Below are 23917 nucleotides of genomic sequence, written 5' to 3' on the forward strand. Positions count from 1 at the left end.
GGTTATGCTGATGCTGCTGGTCTGGTTGCACACTCTACTTAACACCCAAGTCAAGAATCTTTCAATTGGAAACCAAACACAAGCAGGCTTAACCAACAGAAAATATATTGGTTTGCAAAAATTAAAACTCCACGCTGTCACTCTGACTTTCTGCACTACAAATTCCATCTGCTCAAGGAATATACTGAGGTTCCAGTTTGTCTCTCTTCCTCTCCTGGCTCCGTTTCCCTTGTACTGGCAATTCCTTCATGATTGCAAATGGATTGTGGTGCTCCAAGCCTTCTATCCTCAAGTTTCCAAGCCCAGTGGAGAAAAGGGACTATTTTCCCCTTCAACTGTTGAAAAAATTTTCTCACTGTTATTGGCTATAATTGAGTAACATGATCACTTTGAACCAATCACTGTTTTCACTGTAAGCCTAAGGATGTAGTAACCAATCAGTTTAGGTTAATCTGGACCTACCCCTAGATCTAAGGGCTTCAGACACCTGCCACATCTGCTTTTCTGCATCAGAGATTACTCCAAAGTCATGGAGGCTCTCTCAGCTTGAGTTTAATGCAGTCTAGATGTGTATAAGCATTGATGCCCTTGCATCCCCCAACCAACCAAGTATGGAACTTGTGGATAGTGGTCCCCATCTCTCAGCTTTCAGACAATTATTATGTGTATGTACATTTCTTAGAGGGTCGTGGTAGGATTTTGTTCTTGTTGCCCACTGTGGAAAACAGCTCTATGATAGACTTTGTATAGACATTTACTCTTTTTCTGTCTCTGACTCCCCAGTCCTCACCCAGCTCCTGGAATCACCTCCCCCAATAAACTAGCTGTCCCCAAATGTTTACTTCATGTGCTACATTTAGGAAAGTCCAAACAATAACCCTATCTAGACCATGTAGACTGACATCGGGATGAGGTCGTTCTCCCTGAGGGAGGGGTGAAAGAATGCTGAGAAAGGAAAGTAACATATTTCTCCTAAATACAGGGGAAATTTCTGGATCTAGAAAAATTCACAAACAAATAATACTGAATTCCTATTCAATCATAGTATAGATCTGAAACTAAAGCACTACAGGCAATGGATCCTAATGGCAGCAGGCCAGCTGTAGATACTGCCCATCCTACAGGTAGACTGGGAAAGGAGAATGGGACCTTGGATGTTATGTTACTTTTAAGCATGGTTTTAACTAATAATAAGTTCTAAAAAATAAATATACTTCGCTACCTTTAATCTCAACTAATCTTGTAATACCTTACTCAAATGTCTAATGCTGCCATATCCCCATCCCTCCTAGACTTGTGCATCCCAAGGTTCCCAGTACATTCTGTATCTCAGTCTTCCAGGTCTCAGGTAAACCCCAGCTCTCAAAGCTTTCCTGACCTGTGTCCCTTCTCCTACCGATGAACCTAGGCTGAAGCTAGCTGATGGCCCATTAGCCATTTGTTTAACAATGAGTGAGAATGGATATGACATGCAAAGTCTTGCTGCAGCCTGGAAATAATTCCATCCTTGTGCCTTCCTGGAAAGCATTAGCCAAATGTTTTATAGAAATGCGTTCCCAGGAACTTTTCTCTCATGAGAGGTACTATCACCTAATTTTTGGAAATGCTGGATATTGCATTTTCCTTTCAGAGTCATGGTTAAGCATTTGGTTATTAAAGGCTCTGATCATTTGGGCTGAAAACAGTATCAACTTTACTTAAATCTGGATTTTTCCTAATTTTGGTGATTCTGGCTCTGAGTTTTTGCCGTTATTCCTATTACTATAGCATTTTTCATGCAAAACCATTCACATCTTAACAACCTCAAACCCTTCTAAAAATTCTGCCCTAAGGTCAAAGTGACAACCAAATTGGGAAATTCCAATACCCCTGTGGATAAAGAGGAGATACCTTTAGGTAATTCATCTTGGGGAAAACTGAGACTCTACCTACTTAGATATGGGTGTAGCTCTGGGCTCTTTTCCAGGCCTGCCCAAGATTTCTGCCCCTCACTCTTGGTGTTGCAAGGACATGTTATTTCCCTGATGGCCAGGGAAGTGCTAAAAATGTGTAGCTTGTGTTGTATTCAGTAGAATTGGAATTGGAACCACCATATCTGATATTGTTTTATTTACCAGATATGGCAAATGTATCATTTTTTGTAATATACTACCTAAGAAACCGGGGTTATTAACCAAGTCCACACATTTCTAATAAAATGACTGTTTGTGGTGTGTACATGTGCTTCTAGCTGTACATGATTAAAGCACATAGAGGCCTTTAGTTATAGTACCTACTTTCCACATGGGAATCATGATCCACTAAAAGTGAAAGCTGTATTTTATATTCGTAAGAGTGGAGAAGGAATGTTATTTTAGAACAGGGGATTAAGTTCACCAAGGAAAGGATTTTCCCATGAGCAAAAGCTCAGCAGTGATTTCCAAGGCACTTTTAAAATTGCATTGTAGTAATTTTTCCTAATGCACTGTGTTACAGGGTAACGTACGGTAACAAACAACCAAAAAAACACCAAATAAATAAAACAAAATAAAACAAGAAACCCAAATCCCTGAACCAAAGAGGCTTTCTCAGATGACTCACTGCAAATGGCAGCAATCCCTCCTCCCACTCCCCGAAACCCCTCTTTTCTGCTTCACTTTTGTCCATCATGATATCCCTACTGTTAAACCATATATTTATTTGTTTCTGCACAATAGAATAAAAGCTGAGTGAGACCCCAGACTTCACTGTGTTCACTGCTTGGCACACTGTAGGACTGCCAGAAATATTTCTTGATTCTATGAATGCAAGTATTAGCCTATTGTCCTAATAGTTTTGTTTCTAGAAATCACATAATACCTTATCCAGTCCTTTGTGTGAGCAAGTAAGTAAAGGTATTTGGCAAAGAAGTTGAGGTTACACTCATGATTTTAATTCCCTCTTTCTCCTATAAGCTCTTAAACATTTTTGCAGGTGGCTTTTTTTTTTTTTCAAAAATGATTTGGAAAGAGCAGTGTATTGTTCTGTCAGGGTACTTAGCATATTTGAGGTCAGAAGGATGTAAGAATTTTGCAGGGTAATTGCCACTTAATGGCAGCAGAACTGGGACTTGCCCAGAGAAAACAAATACTCTATAGGATTATACCTGTTTGTTATTATAGAGAAATGTCAACATTATACAGAGAATTCGTTGCTATAACTATAGATACATTTTCGTTTGTATAGTTTACCTCATTCTCCAGACTTTAGTGTTATCAAGACACCAGGCTCAAATCTCTGTACATATTAACTGGGCCACCTGGAATTTTTCTTAGTCTGAGTTATAGTTTCCTCATTTGTGAATACAGGTGAGAATATCCACTGCTGGGGACTATTGTAAAGATTAGAAATTTTAAAAATATGAAAGAAATTATTTTCAACAGACTTAATTAATGGTCGTTATTTTTATCATTGAGTCAACATATTTCATGAACTCTATTAGTTTTATAGGGCTGTAGTAACAAAGAGACACAAATTAGAGGTAGGGTTGGGGGTGGGGGGACACTTAAAACAACAGAAATTTGTTCTCTCCAAGTTCTCATGGCTAGAAGACCAAAATCAAGGTGTTAGCAGACCATGTTCACCCTGCAACCTGCAGGGGACAATCAATCCTTCTTTGTTTTTTCCTAGCTCTGGTGGGGCTATCAGTCCTTGGCATTCCTTGACTTGCAACCACACCATTTCCATCTCTGCTTCTGTCTTCACAAGACGTTTTCCCTGTAAGTCTTCGTCTTCAGATGACCATCTTCTCTTACAAGGTAAGAGAAGCACAGGCCCAAAATGGCACCAGGTAGGACAAGTCGGCAAACTAAGACTTTAATCTACTATAGTTTCAACCCCCTGGGAATGTAACCTTTAACTAGTAACATGGAACTTCCGGTCGATATTAAGAAATTTACTGATAGACCCCATCTGCTCCGTTAGGAGAGCAACCTTGTCTAAATAATGCATTTCTTGCTGATAAATATCTTTCTTTTTTTAATGCCCTCTTTCTCTCTTTCTTTTTTAGCTCAGTGGAGCGCCCTTCTACTTGCTAGATTCATGAATCATTTAATAAAGCCAATTAGATCTTCAAGTTTACTTTGTTTTTTAACAAAGGACACCAATCTTATGGATGAAGGGTCCACACTAATGACCTCATTGTAACTTGATCACATCTGCAAAGACCCTATTTCCAAATGTAAGTACCTAACCCTTCCAAATGCAAGGGTTAGGACTCAAAATATTTTTGGGGTAACATAATTCAACCCATAACAAACTTATAAGAATTCATCAGTTCTCCTCCTAGCCCACCACCTGTATTTCTAGCTCTGTTGTGATCCTTTACAACCCACCAAACAGAACCCAAACGTTCTGTTGCCACTACAGAATGTTTACAGTCCAGAAAGAAAAGAACTTTCTGATTCAGAGAAAACTGCAAGACCAGCAGCTTCCTAAAGCTTTCAGAAAGAACTAGGAAGCCTGACATTGCCAGGATCTAAAAGCCAAACAGCTTGGAGAAAGAGATTTAAGGCTCGTAAATATCAAAGAGCCTCTGGAATATGGGGGGAAGGAAGAACAGTCCTAAACAGAGTGAAACATAAATAAAGTTGGACTGGGTTCATTAGCTTCACTCCCAGGGCAAAATTTTCCTCCCCTTTCCAAAAGTAGCATTTAGCACGCCATTAGTTTGGAATGGTTATTGTCTTTGTGGAATACATTATTTTTTACAGTTTATGGCAGGAGTTGACACACAATGTTACATTACCCTATGTTTCTACTCAGATACCCACAGGTAGGATTTTACCCCACCAGGGCTAAAATCCTCCTCAAACTGATCTAATCTGACCCTTACCCCAAACAAGGTCATTTTCCTGCCCCCCCTGCAATAACCATCTTCTCATCTAGTTCCTCAACTCTAGCATCATTCTTTACATTGTATATGTCCTTTCTGATTAGAGAAGGGATACATTGCCATTTTACATATAGAAAGTAAACAAATAAAATTGCCTTACATGCTCATCACCATTTTGGGGGGGGGGGTATTTATTTATTTATTTTAAATTTTATTTTATTATGTTATCTCATTGCTTTTTTATAAAAATCATTTGAAACCCTGATTTTTAATGACTTCCTAATACTCCATTGTCTGATGTACCATAATCGCTTTAGTCAATGCCACATTAGTGACCATTTACATAGTTGCCATCGTTTTCATTCTTATAAAAGTTGCCATAGTAACCATTTGTGTACCCAAATTTTTGTGTGCCCCCAAACGTTAGTTCTAATTTGTATCCTCAGTTCAAAAATTTTTAGAGCCCAATGGTCAAAATATGTCCATTCTCTGACATGGAACTCTGGTCATCTTGAAAGGGGAAATAAACACATCTGGGTCTCAATGGTTTTGACCTGTTTTTTCATGATGGTCCATATGTGGAGTCACCAATAAGAGGGTAAAAATGGGTACCTTTGGCTTCAGTATTCTTAGGCTTGTGTTCACTTCCCCTCTTATATGTACAGATGGGAAGAGCCTACTTAAAGCTGTTCTCTGGCTCCTGACAGAATATGATGTAATTCCCCCATCTATTATTCCCAAAGGCCTTAGAAAGAGCTGTTAGGAATATCTTGGACCTCAGCCTACATTGATTTACTATAAGCAGCCAGAGAGTGGGTTTGTGGTAGGCCTTCCAACGCTGGGAGCAGTTTGTGGTGTGTAGGTTATGTTCTTCTCAATCACTGTGCCTTCATCAGTCAGGGCAATTAGAGGCCATGCTGTTATATCTCTTCCCCACGAACTCCCATCTTCCAGACCCAATCAAGAAGCAGGAGGTGGGCCTCTTCTTAACCCAAATCTACCCTGGCTGGGTTCCAATCAAAATTTTCTCATTGTTTCTTGCTCTCCCCCTCCAGAGAGGGACTTTTATTCTTCAATCATGTCTTTGGCAATTTAAATGATGGATGGCTTTTTGCATATCATTAGCAGGGCTTTGAGAGAATGATAACTGCACATCCCACTGATCAGGGCAATAAGATAAAGAATTTATCTGGAAACCATTTTGCCAGATGACAGAGTAGAAGCCAAAAGCCAACATAGAAAATCTAACCCAGTGTTTGCTGTTTGCTGAAAGACACAGCTTTCTCTTCTGAGATTATGACTCCATTTTACTAGTGGAGAGAGAACAAAATAGCTTGAGTGTACACTGCAAAAAAAAGTGGGATTCATTTATACTTTCCTGAAGATGACTTTTGCTCTTTGCATTATGGTACAAGGATAAGCAGCCTTAGCATTTCCTGGGGGCTAATCAGAAATGCAGGTTCTATGTCCACACCCAACATTCTGAACAAGAACCTTCATTTAACAATATCTCCAGCTAATTTATTTGCATGTTATGGCTTCCAAAGCGTTGACCTATTATATATAAGGTATGTATATTTAATTGCCTGGATGACATCTTTCAAAAACCTACTCACTTTATAAAACAAAACAACATGAAAACAAACCACTAAAACCTTTTTCTACCTAGAAGAACATTTGAGCTCTTCCAGGATCCAGCTGAACTTTTTGTGGGACTTTCACCCAAAAATTCAGTCTAAGGGATGGAATTGTTTGTCTGGATCTCCTTCCACTTTAGTTATATAATTTTAAGTAGTTTAATTTACTGGAAAGTAATAGACAATAGTAAAATTGCCAAAGAGCATAAAAATGTATACATTGCAAAGTAAGACTTCATTTTAGACAGATTCATCCCTCGAGTTAATCACTGCTACTAGATATTTTTTTATATTTTTTGTATGATCTTCCAGAAATACCTTGTGATACATATATATGTATATATACATGTATATATAGGCATATTATATATGTTTGCTATTTACTATTTTCTATTATATGCAATAGTCTGCACTTTTGTTTTAAAGCACATTTTAAATACTCCTTAACACACATAGAGAGATCTACCTCCTTGTTGTTAATGTTTACATAATATTTTTCCTGTGTTTGCATCAAAATTTGTAAGAGTTCAGGGTCATTTTAGGATGTATCTAGCTTCTTTGTTTGTTTTGGCTACTCCACATGATATTACAAGGGATGTCTCTGTGTGTACATGTCTGCATACATGTATGTTTAACTATGACATAAAAATCTAAGAATAAAATTTCTGATTGTAAGGATAGAACATTTAAAATTTTGTTAGATTTTTGCCAATCTGCCCTCCAGACACAACTGTTTTTATTAGTATCCCGCCAACCATCCGTAAGATTTGTGACAGCCCTAAGTTCCTGCCTTCGTGAGATATCAAACTTGTAATGTATAATCTGAATCTGATTTCTATTTTATAAGCATTTCTTTCATTATGAGGAATTTGAGCACATATTTATGTGTTTAGAAGTTGTCTTTATGTCTATTTTGTTAAATGTGTTAATTTTTTTCAACTTTTTTTTTTTTACCATTTTAACCATTTTTTTTAATTTTATTTTTTATAAACATATATTTTTATCCCCAGGGGTACAGGTCTGTGAATCACCAGGTTTACACACTTCACAGCACTCACCATAGCACATACCCTCCCCAATGTCCATAATCCCCCCCACAACCCCCCTCCCCCCATCAACTGTTTTTTTCTGTTTTCTCCAATTCTGTAGGTTGCCTTTTTATTTTGTTGATTATTTCTTTTGCTATGCAGGGCTTTTCAATTTGATATAGCCCCACTTGTTTATTTTTGCTTTTGTTGCTTGTGTGTTTTTTTTAAGATTTTATTTATTTATTTGTCAGAAAGAGAGAGAGAGAGAGCACACAAGCAGGCAGAGTGGCAGGCAGAGTGGCAGGCAGAGGCAGGGAGAGAAGCAGGCTCTCTGCTGAGCAAGGAGCCAGATGTGGGACTCGATCCCAGGACCCTGGAATCATGACCTGAGCCAAAGGCAGCAGCTTAACTGACTGAGCCACCCAGGTGTCCCTGTTGCTTGTGTTTTGGATGTTATTTCCAAAAGTATTGCTAAGAGCAGTGTAAGGAGATTTTCCTCTATGTTTTCTTCTAAGTGTTTTAGTTTCAGGTATTATATTTAATCTATTTTGAGTTAATTTTTGTAAGTGGTATAAGATATGGGTTCAACTTTATTATTTTGAATGTGAATATTCAGTTTTCCTAGTACATTTATGAAGAGACTATTTTTATTTTTTAATTTATTTGTTAATTTATTTTTAATTTAATCTTTTCAGTGTTCCAAAATTCATTGTTTGTACACCACACCCAGTGCTCTATGCAGAACGTGCCCTCCTTAATACTTACCACCAGGCTCACTCATCCCCCCCACCCCCTCCCCTCCAAAACCCTGTTTGTTTCTCAGAGTCCACAGTCTTTCATGGTTCATCTCCCCCTCTGATTTCCCCCAACTCACTTCTCCATTCCTTCTCCTAATGTCCATGGAGAACATTAGGAGAGACTATTTTTAAATATTATGGGCCACCTTGTCAAATATAAGTCGATCATATGTGCATGGGTTTATTTCTGGGCTCTTGATTCTGTTCTGTTGGTCTGTGTGTCTGTTTGTTTCCTGGTCAGTGCCATACTGTTTTGATTACCATAGCTTTGTAATAGAGTTTGAAATTAGGAAGTGTGGTGCCTCTAGCTTTCTTATTCTTTCTCAAGATAATTTTGGCTTTCCGAGGTCTTCGGTGGTTCCAAAAGAATTTTAGGATTATTCTTACTATTTCTGTGAAAAATCCCATGGCAATACTGATGGGGATTGCATTGAACCGGTATATTCCTTTGAGTAGTATGAACATTTTAACAATATTAATTATTCTCATCTATGAACACTAAATATCTTTTCATTTATGCATTTATTCCTATAAGTTTCCCTAGTTCCTTTATTTATTTATTTATTTATTTATTTGACACAGAGAGATAAAGGGAGAAAGAGGGCACAATTAGGGGGGACAGCAAGCAGAGGGAGAGGGAAAAGCAGGCTCCCCGTGGAGCAGAGAACCCAATAGCAGCCTAGATCCCAGGCCCGTGGGATTATGACCTGAGCCAAAGGCAGATGCTTAACTGACTGAGCCACCCAGCTGCCCCTCCTTAGTTCCTTTAAAACTGTTTTTGCTGTAACATGTAACTTTTGGTGTCTTGAATTATGGCTTACCTTTGTTTGAATACACTTTGTGGTTTCCCTTTTATTTCTCCTTTGACCTATTAATCAGGAACGTGTTGTTCAATTTCCACATTATCTGTGAATTTTCCAAATTTCATCCTATTGTTGATTTCTAGTTTTATAGCAGTGTGCTCAGAAAACATATTCGGTATCAATCTCCTTAAATTTGTTAAGGCTTGTTTTGTGACCCAACATATGATCTCCCTGGAGAATGTTCTCTGTTTGCTTAGGAAGAATATATATTTTGCTGCTGTTGGATCGAATGGTCTGTATACATCTGTTCAGTCCATTTGGTCAATGGTGTTTCAGGTCTACTGTCTTCTTATTGTATATTCTGTCTGGATGATCTATCCAGCATTGAAAGGGGGATATTGAAGTCCTCTACCATTATTGTGTTACTGTCTATTTGTTTCTTTAGAGCTGTTAATATTGCAGGATCTTTGGGGACAGATGAGAATGTCTCCCACTGGGTCTCTGGCAGTACTTCCCATGGACTACAGTTGGGAGGAACGGGAGCCAAATATAGGGCCCTTTAAGAATCCGTGAGATTGGGGTGCCAGGGTGGCTCAGTGGATTAAAGCCTCTGCCTTCAGCTCAGGTCATGATCGCAGGGTCCTGGGATCGAGCCCTGCATTGAGCCCCACATCACGCTCTCTGCTCAGCAGGGAGCCTTCTTCCTCCTCTCTCTCTGCCTGTCTCTCTGCCTACTTGTGATCTCTGTTTGTCAAATTAAAAAAAAAAAAAAATCAGTGAGATTGCAGACCCTTGAGCCCCTGGTAGGACATCTGGCTAGTGTTGCTGTGAGGGGGCTGGGGCTCAGTATAAGGCCCTTTTCAGCTGTCTTTTTCTAAGACAAGAAATCAAAACTTCTTACTAATCTATCAGAGCTCTTTTATATTAATGGCTTAAGAAGCCATCCTTTAGACAGAGACACAATATTTTCCTTGGTTTGAATTTCATCCTCTTTATATTTCATAGTGTATTTGTTTTGAACAGATAATGCATTTACATATTTTAAGTACTGGAACAATAGGTTCACACTATGAATTAAGAAGTCTCACTTCTGGATAGAGGTCAAGATGGCGGAGAAGTAGCAGGCTGAGACTACTTCAGGTAGCGGGAGATCAGCTAGATAGCTTATCTAAAGATTGCAAACACCTACAAATCCAACGGGAGATCGAAGAGAAGAAGAACAGCAACTCTAGAAACAGAAAATCAACCACTTTCTGAAAGGTAGGACGGGCGGAGAAGTGAATCCAAAGCGACGGGAAGATAGACCGCGGGGGGAGGGGCCGGCTCCCGGCAAGCAGCGGAGCAACGGAGCAACGGAGCACAAAATCGGGACTTTTAAAAGTCTGTTCCGCTGAGGGACATTGCTCCAGAGGCTTAACCGGGGTGAAGCCCACGCAGGGTCAGTGAGGCCTCAGGTCCCGCAGGGTCACAGAAGGATCGGGGGTGTCTGAGTATCGCAGAGCTTACAGGTATTAGAACAGGGAAGCCGGCTACAGAGACAGAGACGAGGAGTAAGCTCTAAGCTCGGGGTTACCTTGAACCGGTCGCAGGCTCGGTCAGCTCGGAGCGCAGCCGGAGGCAGGGTGACGGGAGTAAATTGGCACTGTTCTCTGAGGGCGCACTGAGGAGTGGGGCCCCAGGCTCTCGGCTCCTCCGGGCCGGAGACCGGGAGGTCGCCATCTTCATTCCAGCCCTCCGGAACTCTACGGAAAGCGCTCAGGGAACAAAAGCTCCTGAAAGCAAACCCGAGCGGATTACTCAGCCCGGCCCCTGGTAAGGGCGGTGCAACTCCGCCCGGGGCAAAGACACTTGAGAATCACTACAACAGGCCCCTCCCCCAGAAGATCAACAAGAAACCCAGCCAGGACCAAGTTCACCTACCAAGGAGTGCAGTTTCAATACCAAGGAGAGCAGCGGAAATCCAGAGGAGGAGAAAGCAAAGCACGGAACTCATGGCTTTCTCCCCATGATTCTTTAGCCTTGCAGTTAATTTAATTTTTTTTCTTTTTCAATTTATTTTTCTTCTTCTGCTAAATTTTTTTAACTTTTACCCTTTTCTTTTTTTAACGTTTTTTAACTAGTTTATCTAATATATATATATTTTTTCCTTTTTATATTTTTTTCTTTATTGGTTTTCTTTTTTTAATTGTTTCTTTCTTTTTTTTTCTTTTCTTTTCTTTTTCTTCTTTCTGAACCCCTTTTTATCCCCTTTCTCCCCCTCACGATTTGGGATCTCTTCTGATTTGGCTAAAGCATATTTTCCTGGGGTTGTTGCCACCCTTTTAGTATTTTACTTGCTCCTTCATCTACTCTTATCTGGACAAAATAACAAGGCGGAAAAATTCACCACAAAAAAAAAGAACAAGAGGCAGTACCAAAGGCTAGGGACCTAATCAATATAGACATTGGTAATATGTCAGATCTAGAGTTCAGAATGACGATTCTCAAGGTTCTAGCCGGGCTTGAAAAAGGCATGGAAGATATTAGAGAAATCCTCTCGGGAGAGATAAAAGCCCTTTCTGGAGAAATAAAAGAACTAAAATCTAACCAAGGTGAAATCAAAAAAGCTATTAATGAGGTGCAATCAAAAATGGAGGCTCTCACTGCTAGGATAAATGAGGCAGAAGAAAGAATTAGCGATATAGAAGACCAAATGACAGAGAATAAAGAAGCTGAGCAAAAGAGGGACAAACAGCTACTGGACCACGAGGGGAGAATTCGAGAGATAAGTGACACCATAAGACGAAACAACATTAGAATAATTGGGATTCCAGAAGAAGAGGAAACAGAGAGGGGAGCAGAAGGTATATTGGAGAGAATTATTGGAGAGAATTTCCCCAATATGGCAAAGGGAACAAGCATCAAAATCCAGGAGATTCAGAGAACCCCCCTCAAAATCAATAAGAATAGGTCCACACCCCGTCACCTAATAGTAAAATTTACAAGTCTTAGTGACAAAGAGAAGATCCTGAAAGCAGCCCGGGAAAATAAGTCTGTAACATACAACGGTAAAAATATTAGATTGGCAGCAGACTTATCCACAGAGACCTGGCAGGCCAGAAAGAGCTGGCATGATATATTCAGAGTACTAAACGAGAAAAACATGCAGCCAAGAATACTATATCCAGCTAGGCTATCATTGAAAATAGAAGGAGAGATTAAAAGCTTCCAGGACAAACAAAAACTGAAAGAATTTGCAAATACCAAACCAGCTCTACAGGAAATATTGAAAGGGGTCCTCTAAGCAAAGAGAGACCCTAAAAGTAGTAGATCAGAAAGGAACAGAGACAATATACAATAACAGTCACCTTACAGGCAATACAATGGCACTAAATTCATATCTCTCAATACTTACCCTGAATGTGAATGGGCTAAATGCCCCAATCAAAAGACACAGGGTATCAGAATGGATAAAAAAACAAAACCCATCTATATGTTGCCTACAAGAAACTCATCTTAAACCTGAAGACACCTCCAGATTTAAAGTGAGGGGGTGGAAAAGAATTTACCATGCTAATGGACATCAGAAAACAGCAGGAGTGGCAATCCTTATATCAGATCAATTAGATTTTAAGCCAAAGACTATAATAAGAGATGAGGAAGGACACTATATCATACTCAAAGGAACTGTCCAACAAGAAGATCTAACAATTTTAAATATCTACGCCCCTAACATGGGAGCAGCCAACTATATAAACCAATTAATAACAAAATCAAAGAAACACATCGACAATAATACAATAATCGTAAGGGACTTTAACACTCCCCTCACTGAAATGGACAGATCATCCAAGCAAAAGATCAACAAGGAAATCAAGGCCTTAAATGACACACTGGACCAGATGGACATCACAGATATATTCAGAACATTTCATCCCAAAGCAACAGAATACACATTCTTCTCTAGTGCACATGGAACATTCTCCAGAATAGATCATATTCTCGGTCCTGAATCAGGTCTCAACCGTTATCAAAAGATTGGAATCATCCCCTGCATATTTTCAGACCACAATGCTCTGAAGCTAGAACTCAATCACAAGAGGAAATTTGGAAAGAACCCAAATACATGGAGACTAAACAGCATCCTTCTAAAGAATGAATGGGTCAACCAGGAAATTAAAGAAGAATTGAAAAAATTCATGGAAACAAATGATAATGAAAACACAACGGTTCAAAATCTGTGGGACACAACAAAGGCAGTCCTGAGAGGAAAATATATAGCGGTACAAGCCTTTCTCAAGAAACAAGAAAGGTCTCAGGTACACAACCTAACCCTACACCTAAAAGAGCTAGAGAAAGAACAAGAAAGAAACCCTAAACCCAGCAGGAGAAGAGAAATCATAAAGATCAGAGCAGAAATCAATGAAATAGAAACCAAAAAAACAATAGAACAAATCAACGAAACTAGGAGCTGGTTCTTTGAAAGAATTAATAAGATCGATAAACCCCTGGCCAGACTTATCAAAAAGAAAAGAGAAAGGACCCAAATAAATAAAATCATGAATGAAAGAGGAGAGATCACAACTAACACCAAAGAAATACAGACAATTATAAGAACATACTATGAGCAACTCTACGCCAACAAATTTGACAATCTGGAAGAAATGGATGCATTCCTAGAGACATATAAACTACCACAACTGAACCAGGAAGAAATAGAAAGCCTGAACAGACCCATAACCAGTAAGGAGATTGAAACAGTCATCAAAAATCTCCAAACAAACAAAAGCCCAGGGCCAGATGGCTTCCCGGGGGAATTCTACCAAACATTTAAAGAAGAACTAATTCCTATTCTCCTGAAACTGTTCCAAAAAATAGAAATGGAAGGAAAACTTCCAAACTCATTTTATGAGGCCAGCATCACCTTGATCCCAAAACCAGACAAGGATCCCATCAAAAAAGAGAACTACAGACCAATATCCTTGATGAACACAGATGCAAAAATTCTCGCCAAAATACTAGCCAATAGGATTCAACAGTACATTAAAAGGATTATTCACCACGACCAAGTGGGATTTATTCCAGGGCTGCAAGGTTGGTTCAACATCCGCAAATCAATCAATGTGATACAACACATTAATAAAAGAAAGAACAAGAACCATATGATACTCTCAATAGATGCTGAAAAAGCATTTGACAAAGTACAGCATCCCTTCCTGATCAAAACTCTTCAAAGTGTAGGTATAGAGGGCACATACCTCAATATTATCAAAGCCATCTATGAAAAACCCACGCAAATATCATTCTCAATGGAGAAAAATTAAAAGCTTTTCCGCTAAGGTCAGGAACACGGCAGGGATGTCCGTTATCACCACTGCTATTCAACATAGTACTAGAAGTCCTAGCCTCAGCAATCAGACAACAAAAGGAAATTAAAGGCATCCAAATTGGCAAAGAAGAAGTCAAACTATCACTCTTCGCAGATGATATGATACTATATGTGGAAAACCCAAAAGACTCCACTCCAAAACTGCTAGAACTTGTACAGGAATTCAGTCAAGTGTCAGGATATAAAATCAATGCCCAGAAATCAGTTGCGTTTCTCTACACCAACAACAAGACAGAAGAAAGAGAAATTAAGGAGTCCATCCCATTTACAATTGCACCCAAAACTATAAGATACCTAGGAATAAATCTAACCAAAGAGACTAAGAATCTATACACAGAAAACTATAAAGTACTCATGAAAGAAATTGAGGAAGACACAAAGAAATGGAAAAATGTTCCATGCTCCTGGATTGGAAGAACAAATATTGTGAAAATGTCTATGCTACCTAAAGCAATCTACACATTTAATGCAATTCCTATCAAAGTACCATCCATTTTTTTCAAAGAAATGGAACAAATAATCCTAAAATTTATATGGAACCAGAAAAGACCTCGAATAGCCAAAGCAATATTGAAAAAGAAAGCCAAAGTTGGTGGCATCACAATTCCGGACTTCAAGCTCTATTACAAAGCTGTCATCATCAAGACAGCATGGTACTGGCACAAAAACAGACACATAGATCAATGGAACAGAATAGAGAGCCCAGAAATAGACCCTCAACTCTATGGTCAACTAATCTTCAACAAAGCAGGAAAGAATATCCAATGGAAAAAAGACAGCCTCTTCAACAAATGGTGCTGGGAAAATTGGACAGCCACATGCAGAAAAATGAAATTGGATCATTTCCTTACACCACACACCAAAATAGACTCAAAATGGATGAAGGATCTCAATGTGAGAAAGGAATCCATCAAAATCCTTGAGGAGAACACAGGCAGCAACCTCTTCGACCTCAGCCGCAGCAACATCTTCCTAGGAACATCGCCAAAGGCAAGGGAAGCAAGGGCAAAAATGAACTATTGGGATTTTATCAAGATCAAAAGCTTTTGCACAGCAAAGGAAACAGTTAACAAAACCAAAAGACAACTGACAGAATGGGAGAAGATATTTGCAAATGACATATCAGATAAAGGGCTAGTGTCCAAAATCTATAAAGAACTTAGCAAACTCAACACCCAAAGAACAAATAATCCAATCAAGAAATGGGCAGAGGACATGAACAGACATTTCTGCAAAGAAGACATCCAGATGGCCAACAGACACATGAAAAAGTGCTCCACATCACTCGGCACCAGGGAAATACAAATCAAAACCACAATGAGATACCACCTCACACCAGTCAGAATGGCTAAAATTAACAAGTCAGGAAATGACAGATGCTGGCGAGGATGCGGAGAAAGGGGAACCCTCCTACACTGTTGGTGGGAATGCAAGCTGGTGCAACCACTCTGGAAAACAGCATGGAGGTTCCTCAAAATGTTGAAAATAGAACTCCCCTATGACCCAGCAATTGCACTGCTGGGTATTTACCCTAAAGATACAAACGTAGTGGTCCGAAGGGGCACGTGCACCCGAATGTTTATAGCAGCAATGTCTACAATAGCCAAACTATGGAAAGAACCTAGATGTCCATCAACAGACGAATGGATAAAGAAGATGTGGTATATATACACAATGGAATACTATGCAGCCATCAAAAGAAATGAAATCTTGCCATTTGCGATGACGTGGATGGAACTAGAGGGTATCATGCTTAGCGAAATAAGTCAATCGGAGAAAGACAACTATCATATGATCTCCCTGATATGAGGGAGAGGAGATGCAACATGGTGGGTTAAGGGGGTAGGAGAAGAGTAAATGAAACAAGATGGGATTGGGAGGGAGACAAACCATAATTGACTCTTAATCTCACAAAACAAACTGAGGGTTAATGGGGGGAGGGGGGTTGGGGGGGTGGGATTATGGACATTTGGGAGGGTATGTGCTATGGTGAGTGCTGTGAAGTGTGTAAACCTGGCAATTCACAGACCTGTACCCCTGGGGATAAAAAGATATTATATGTTTAAAAAAATAAAATTAAAAAAAAAAAAAAAGTCTCACTTCTACCCCTGCCCTGTCTGGTTCACTGCCTACCCACTCTTGGGGACCCATGTTCATCATGTTTTGTATATTCTTTAATGTTTATGTAATTGCAAGCAGATATACATATGTATTATGTCCTCCCTTTCTTTAAAAAAAAAAAAAAGTAGAATATCACCTATAATATTCTTGTTTTTTCTTTTTCACTTGGAAAAGCATCCTGGAGAGCTTTCCATGTTAATAGAAAAGAGTCTTGCCACTCCTTTTTTAGAGCTATGTATTGTTCCTCTGCTGGGATGTGGCATACTTTATTTCATCTGATTTGTAGTGATGGACATTTGGCTTGTTTCTGATCTTTTATTAAAAATAAAGCTGCAATGAATAACCTTGTAACTATAATATTACTTCATATGTGAACAGATGTATGTATGTGATATATTCCTAGAGATAATATTGTAAGACAAGGGATAAATGGTCTTGTAATTTTGATAAATGTTGCCAAATTTCCCTGCATACTAGTTCTATATTCCCACTAGCAATGTATGAGACTGCCTGTGTTGTCCTAATTGTGAATTATTACCATATGATGAATAAAAAATAGCATCTCACTGTAGTTTTAATTTGCATCACACTTTTCATGAGAAAGAGTGTACAAGTGGTTTAAGGACTATTTGTATTTCTTTTATTCTGTGCACTGTTATTTATCTTTTCATATCTTTGCCTACTTTTCTGTTGGATTGCTGTCTTCTTTATCAATTTTAACAATTTATATGTTCATGTGTAAGCTCTTTGTCTTCTACACGAGTTGCCAGTTTTTTAAAACAGGCTATTCTTTTGATGTGTCTTGCTTTTTTCATGTAAGATGAAAATTTTAAAAAATTTATTAACATTATTGACTTTTACGTATGCTGGTTTTGAGACATATTAAAAAGACCTTCCCTACTACAAATGTAAGAAGAAATTTACCCATATTTTTAGTTCTTTCTAAAAATATCTCCTTTTTTTGAATTTTGTTTTAGTGTACTACATCAAATATGGATCCAATGCCATTCATCTTCTAATAGTTACCCAGCTATACTAATATCATCCATTTAACGAAAAACTCTTACTTAACCTACTAACTTGAGATATAGTCATGTACTAAATACTCCATGTGTCATACACTACATGCATCATATACCTTAATCATATGCTAGATGCTACATGTATCTGCAATAATTTCTAGATCTATTATTCTCCATTTATTTGACTAGTCATGTGCCAGTGCTGTACTGTTTTAATTGGTGAGGCTTTATAGCACGTGTTTATTTTGAGTAAACTTGGTCCCTTTCACTGCTTTTCAGATTTAGAGATTTCCTGAATATTCTTGCTAGTTTATTTTTCCACATAAATTCGGAACCAGCTTGACAAGTGCAAAGAAAAAAAATCTGCTGGCATTTTTATTGTAGACACGTTAAATTTATAAATTAACTTAGGGAGAATTGACCTTTTTACCGTTTGGAATCTTTTCATCCAAAAACTGCTAAGTCTTCCCATTTGCTTATGTTTACATTTTTTCATTCTTATTTTAATGTTTTGCTGCTGTATAATTTACAGGTTTCTTACTAAGTTTAAACTCAGTGTTATTGTGAACAGAATCTTTCTTGTCTTTTATGATGTATTCCTACTGATTGTTATTTGTATTCATGAAGAAATTATATTCCTTACATTTATTTTGTAATCTGATATCTAACTACATTATTGTTTGGTAGTAGTTTTTTTTTTTTCAATTGATTCTCTTAGGTTTCCCAGATATTCAATTATATCAGATGGACATAATGATAAATTTACCACCTTCTTTCAGATTTTTTTGCTCATCTAAGAGAGCAGACAAAGTGAGGTGGGGTGGGGGAGGACTCCATCCTCACCCAACAAATAAGAGAACTAAATATGAGAACCTACAATAAAACTACTGAGGAATACAAGAAATATTTATGGGGTGGTCTTGCAGAAGGTCAAAATCACATGTTGGGCAGGATCCGGTAAGTTTTTAGTTGCTCCCAGTTAAGGGACAAGTCCTTCAGGATCCAGGCTGGTGTTGGGGGGGTGGGTCACAGAAGGAGCCAGCAAACTCTGTATTTAGGCATTTATTTTCTTTGGAACCTAGGACATAAATATTTTTATATAAATAATCCATAGATATTTGGGGAAAATGTAACCTCATTTATTTTTACTCAAGTCATCTATTTTCTTATTTGTTTTAGTGTCTACTTTATCTGTCAAAAATTAGAGAAGTGTAATAAATCCTCCCAAATCTATTGTGTTTCTATGTATATCTCTTCTTCCCTCACTTGGGGCTGTATCTATTTTGATGTCTTGTTTTCCAGTACATGGAGGCTCATGAGAATTATAACTTTTATAAATAAGTCTCCTTGTCCTGTTTTTCTGTTTTCTGCCTAGAATTTGACTTTGTCTAATATTAGTGTTGTTATTGTATTTCCCTGGTTAACTTTGTACATCACATTTTCCAAAAACCATTTTGAATCTGTGTATTTTATACAGTTATCAGTTGTAGACAGCAAATAGATGGGCTTTTGCTTCATGACCTATCTGTGAATGCCTAAGTTTTATTATTTCTTTGTGTTTATTGTCTCATTTGTGTTTATTGTTAGGATTGACATGCTTATTATGTTTGGCAGCCTTCTTCCTGCTTATTATTTTTGTGCTTCGTTGTGATTTCATTTGCCTTCTCTTATTTGCTGTATGGCTTTTGTTTCTGTTCTTCTTTTTAAAATGTACATTTTCTGGGCACCTGTGTGGCTCAGTTGGTGGTGCATCCGACTCTTGATTTCAGCTCAGGTCTTGATCTCAGGGTCGTAAGTTCAAGCCTCACATTGGGCTCCATGCTGGATGTGGAGCCTACTTTAAAAGAATAAAAAAATTAAAAATGTACATTTTCTATGTGATATCCCTCATGGTTACCTTTAAGATTTTCAAAAACATTCTTCGGTTTAAAGTCCTTTATGCATCAAAGTTAAGAACAAAATAATAAACTCTGATTTCCTTCTATGCGAGAAAAGCAATGGGGCACTTTACATTGTTCTCTTTCATATTCTGCAACATCTATGCATTTATTTTAATGATATATACTCTCAGAGCCAGGTAATTATATCAAACCATATTTAAATACTGAAGTATTACCTTCAAGAAGACAAATCTGAAATTGACATTCAATTGTATGTCCAAGTTTTCACAACTTTATAAGCAATTTCATTTTAACTTGTCTCAGTGATCATCACCCATAATTGTATGCCATGGCTTTCCCATTCTTGAATTGTTGATTCTTACTTCTCGCCCAGCTATTTGTTTTTTTGTTTTTTTTGTTTTTTTTTTTAATTCTTTTTTTCCACCCAGCTATTTGAAGCCCATAGGCAAATCATTTTTTTCAAGGAAGGGACACAGGCATTTTGTATCCGACCCTTCAATAATTAAGAACGACTTTTTTGTGGCTTATATGCATCAAATAAAGAGGAGCTCTCAAATATACATTAGGTAATAAACTTTTCCTTACAGCAACGTATACATGCAATTACAGTACTTTCTGTCATTTAGTGTTCCACAAAAGAATCTCCACCTACCCTGAAATTTGTTTGGAGGAATCTATTATGCCTCATTGGTAGTTGGCACAGTTTCTCATAAAGTTCAATTAATTTTTCAGTGTTTGTTGACTTTTACCTCAAATGTCTTAACATATTTCAGTACTTTTAAACAAGTTGGTTTGGGGTTAGAAAATATATCTTTCGTATTTATTTTTTATTTTTACTTTTGATTGACATTGTTTTATCCTCAAGGACACCTTTAATTGTTAGGTTAATTCTCTGTTTTCAATTCTGTCTTTTTTTTTTTTTTTTGGTCTTTTCACTTTAATCTCTTTTTCCTCTGCCTCTGCGTTCTTAAAGAGCATCTCCAGTTTATTTTCCATATTACTTGTTTTTAATCTTTTTTTTTAAATTTTATTTATTTATTTGACAGAGATCACAAGTAGGCAGAGAGAGAGGAAGGGAAGCAGGCTCCTTGCCAAGTAGAGAGCCCGATGCGGGGCTCGATCCCAGGACCCTGGGATCATGACCTGAGCTGAAAGCAGAGGCTTTAACTCACTGAGCCACCTAGGCTCCCCCCCCGCCCATATTACTTGTTTTTAAATTCTAGTCTGGTTTGAAGTCACTTGGGAAATGGTTTAAAAGTATGATGTCTACTAGCATCCTGAGAATAGAAAATGTGAATATTCACATTTGGGTCAAAGGCACACTCAGTATCATAATTTAGCATGTGCCCTTTTCCATCACCAACATATTGTACATCTTGTAAGCAATAGGTAGAAGCCTAATCAGAAAAATTGAATGAGAAACTCTTTAATACTTATTTTTGGGGATCTTATGCTAAATACATGTACGCTTGGGCCACCTAACATCTTGTGATATATGCACCTGCAAATGGCTCTTTAATAACCATACAATGTCCTGGGTGTATCCAGTATTTAATCTACTACAACATTATTCATGAAGTCTTCCACGAATCAGCACTCACACATCAAATAAAAGATAAGTGCCAATATTGCACAAATTTAGAGAATAGAGAATACAGATGGTAGATCCTATTTCTCACAATGAAACAAATCTCAATTACAAAAATACTACCGGGCAGAGGATATGGAGAACATCTTCATAAAGTCTTATCTCTAAGAAAATACAATACATAACAAAAGTTGCTGTCAATGATAAAGATGTCAGGGCTCTCCTTAGCTTCTTGAACCTCTATAGAATGTTGGCCTTCACTCATATACACCAAAGGTGGCTTATGATGAACCTCTGGGATTCTATGCCTGCCTGCCCACAGGAGTACATTTGACCCAAGTTCTGGGTAAGCCTTAAGAGTCAATGACCACAGAGGCAGCCCTCAACCAATGATGGAGGAGGATTTGGTGGACAAAATCTCCAGCTCCCTTGCTCTTTGGGGGGAACCGTGTTGGTGTGCACCACACTGCTTCCCAGGGCTCCCCAGCAAGAAGGTTTTAAGACTGTCATAGTAGTAACATCTTTATAAGCCCACTCTATTAGCTGCCTTCCTTTCTCTGCTTCATGTCTTTACTCCTGTACTAGTGTTGATAGGGAAAAACTGTACACTAAGATGGCTGACCAAACCAGCAAGGGAATTCCAGTCCCTGTCTCAAAGCCCTTCCAGGTTCTTCTTTCCTACCCCATTTCCCATGTGTGCCAAAAGTACCAAGTATGCAAAAGTAGAAGGGTATAAATTCCCCTCCCTGCTTGTTGTGCTCGGGGCTCAGACCTTTTGAGAACAACCTCTACTGAGCCCACCAGTGTCTGACCAGGTGCAGTTTGACCAGGCTTGACAGGTGGACTGATTCTGTGGTTCCATGGGTGGGCACACTTAGGGTCCCCAGAAGCCTACAGAGTATGAGTGGCCCTAACCTGCTCTGTGCTAACCTCATAGGGTCTAGGGTGAGCCCCTTCAGGGTGCCAGTCTGGGGTTTATACGGACTCGCTAAGGCTAAGAGGCACCCATGTATCCTCTGGGATGGTCCACAGGCAGACATCTGACTGGTCTCTCTTTTGGAGGGCCACTCACCCTTCGTTTGTCTTCATGCCAATGACATAGGGAGGGAACACACAGGGTGGCCAAGAGAGCACCCCTGCTCATCATGGGTGAAAGCTCTTCAAAACCTATGGTCTTAGACTGTATGCTCAAAATTTTAAGAAGGGATTCTCAGGAGACTATGGGATCAAAACATTTGCAAAATTAGACACATTATGTGAATTGGAATGGGCCACCTTTGGGGTCGACTGGCCCTCCGAGGGACCCTAAGACCTACCCACTGTCCAGGTCATTTCCAAAATTATGGTCGGGACTCTCAGACACCCTGACCAATTCCCATATATTGATTCTTGGCTTTAGATAGCCCAAACTCTGCCCCCATGGGTTCGATTCTGTGCTAATAGGAAGGACCAAAGTAGGACATTTGTAACAAAGGCTGTAAGGAAGCAAAGCCTATCAGGGAGGCTCTGCCCCAGGTTGGGAGGGGACGGGGATCAGGGGCAGCAACACGGATGAGCTCTAGACAAAGATGAACCTGTCAGAAAGTGTGGGGACCACAGTCCTCTAACCCAGGGCCTAAAGATGAGCTGCAGGAAGACAGTTCTCCTGCTTCTTGTAAGTGGCATGTGTGGGGAGATACCCGATTTAGCAGCTCTGACAGCCTACAGGAAACTTGATCCAGACAGAAACAGAATATAAAATAACAGGAGATCTCATATTTACCTTTAAGAGAAAGTGGGGGAGGCGCCTGGGTGGCTCAGTTAGTTAAGCATCTGCCTTCTGCTCAGGTCACAATCCCAGGTGTCCTTCTGGATGGAGACCTTAAGGAATATTCCCAAGCAGCTGCCAAAACTCCTTTGTTTTGGGGAAATTCCTTGTCTTCTCTGCCCCAGTATGGATTGTCTATCCCCACCACCCCCACCCTGCCTTGTTGGTGGGAAAACATGGCGTCTGCTTCTCTGGAGCTGATGATCTCCTGAAGTGGGAACCCTTTATCTGCCCTCTGGCAGCACTTTGTCTCTTCCACCTCCCCATCCCCCCTTTCCTGTTTCTGTACCACTGGCTTCTAGACCATCCTCAGTGCCTCAGGCACCATGGCTCCTCCCTTCACTGTCAAGGAACAAGAAGAGCACCCCCAGACCTAACACCACCCACTCAGATTTCCCCACGTGTCTCAGGTGAAAACTGACCACGGGGAAGATCCTGGTGGAGAAAATTCAGCATTTAATCTAAGTTTGTTGGTTTAGCTCAGAGAGTTGTGTCTTTTAAGTTATCAGTGGCAAATGTGAAACATTTACTCTATCAAGGTTTACTGAAGGTCAAATAACATCTTGTTACCTCTGCTGGGTTGTTAGTAAAAAGATGAATAAAATGGTTAATTGTCTCATTAAAGTTTTCTTGGGTAATTGTTAAAGTAGCTTTCAAAGTCTTTAGTAACCTGGAACTTTAAAGTTTTAGTTGGACGACAAATGGAATTAAATTTGTTGGACATCTAGGTTTTTTCCAAATGGGATAAAGTGCTAAAGCATTGATTACTGGACATAGGTTTGTGGTTTTTGGCTTACTGCAAAGAACTAAGGATATTTAAATCTGTTGGTAAACATGTTTTGTGCTTAACTGATTCACAGATTTGCCATTTAAGAATTCTGGTTTAACAGTTCACAATTGGTTACTCCTTAGTCTTCACTGGAGATTAAGGTTTCTAAACAGTGCAAAATTTTGCTAACTGTAACTTCAGACTGATGGAAATAAGGGAATCAA

This window comes from Enhydra lutris, unplaced genomic scaffold (genome assembly GCF_002288905.1).
Source record: "Enhydra lutris kenyoni isolate GAN:26980312 unplaced genomic scaffold, ASM228890v2 scaffoldscaffold6, whole genome shotgun sequence".
Classification (NCBI taxonomy): Eukaryota; Metazoa; Chordata; class Mammalia; order Carnivora; family Mustelidae; genus Enhydra; species Enhydra lutris.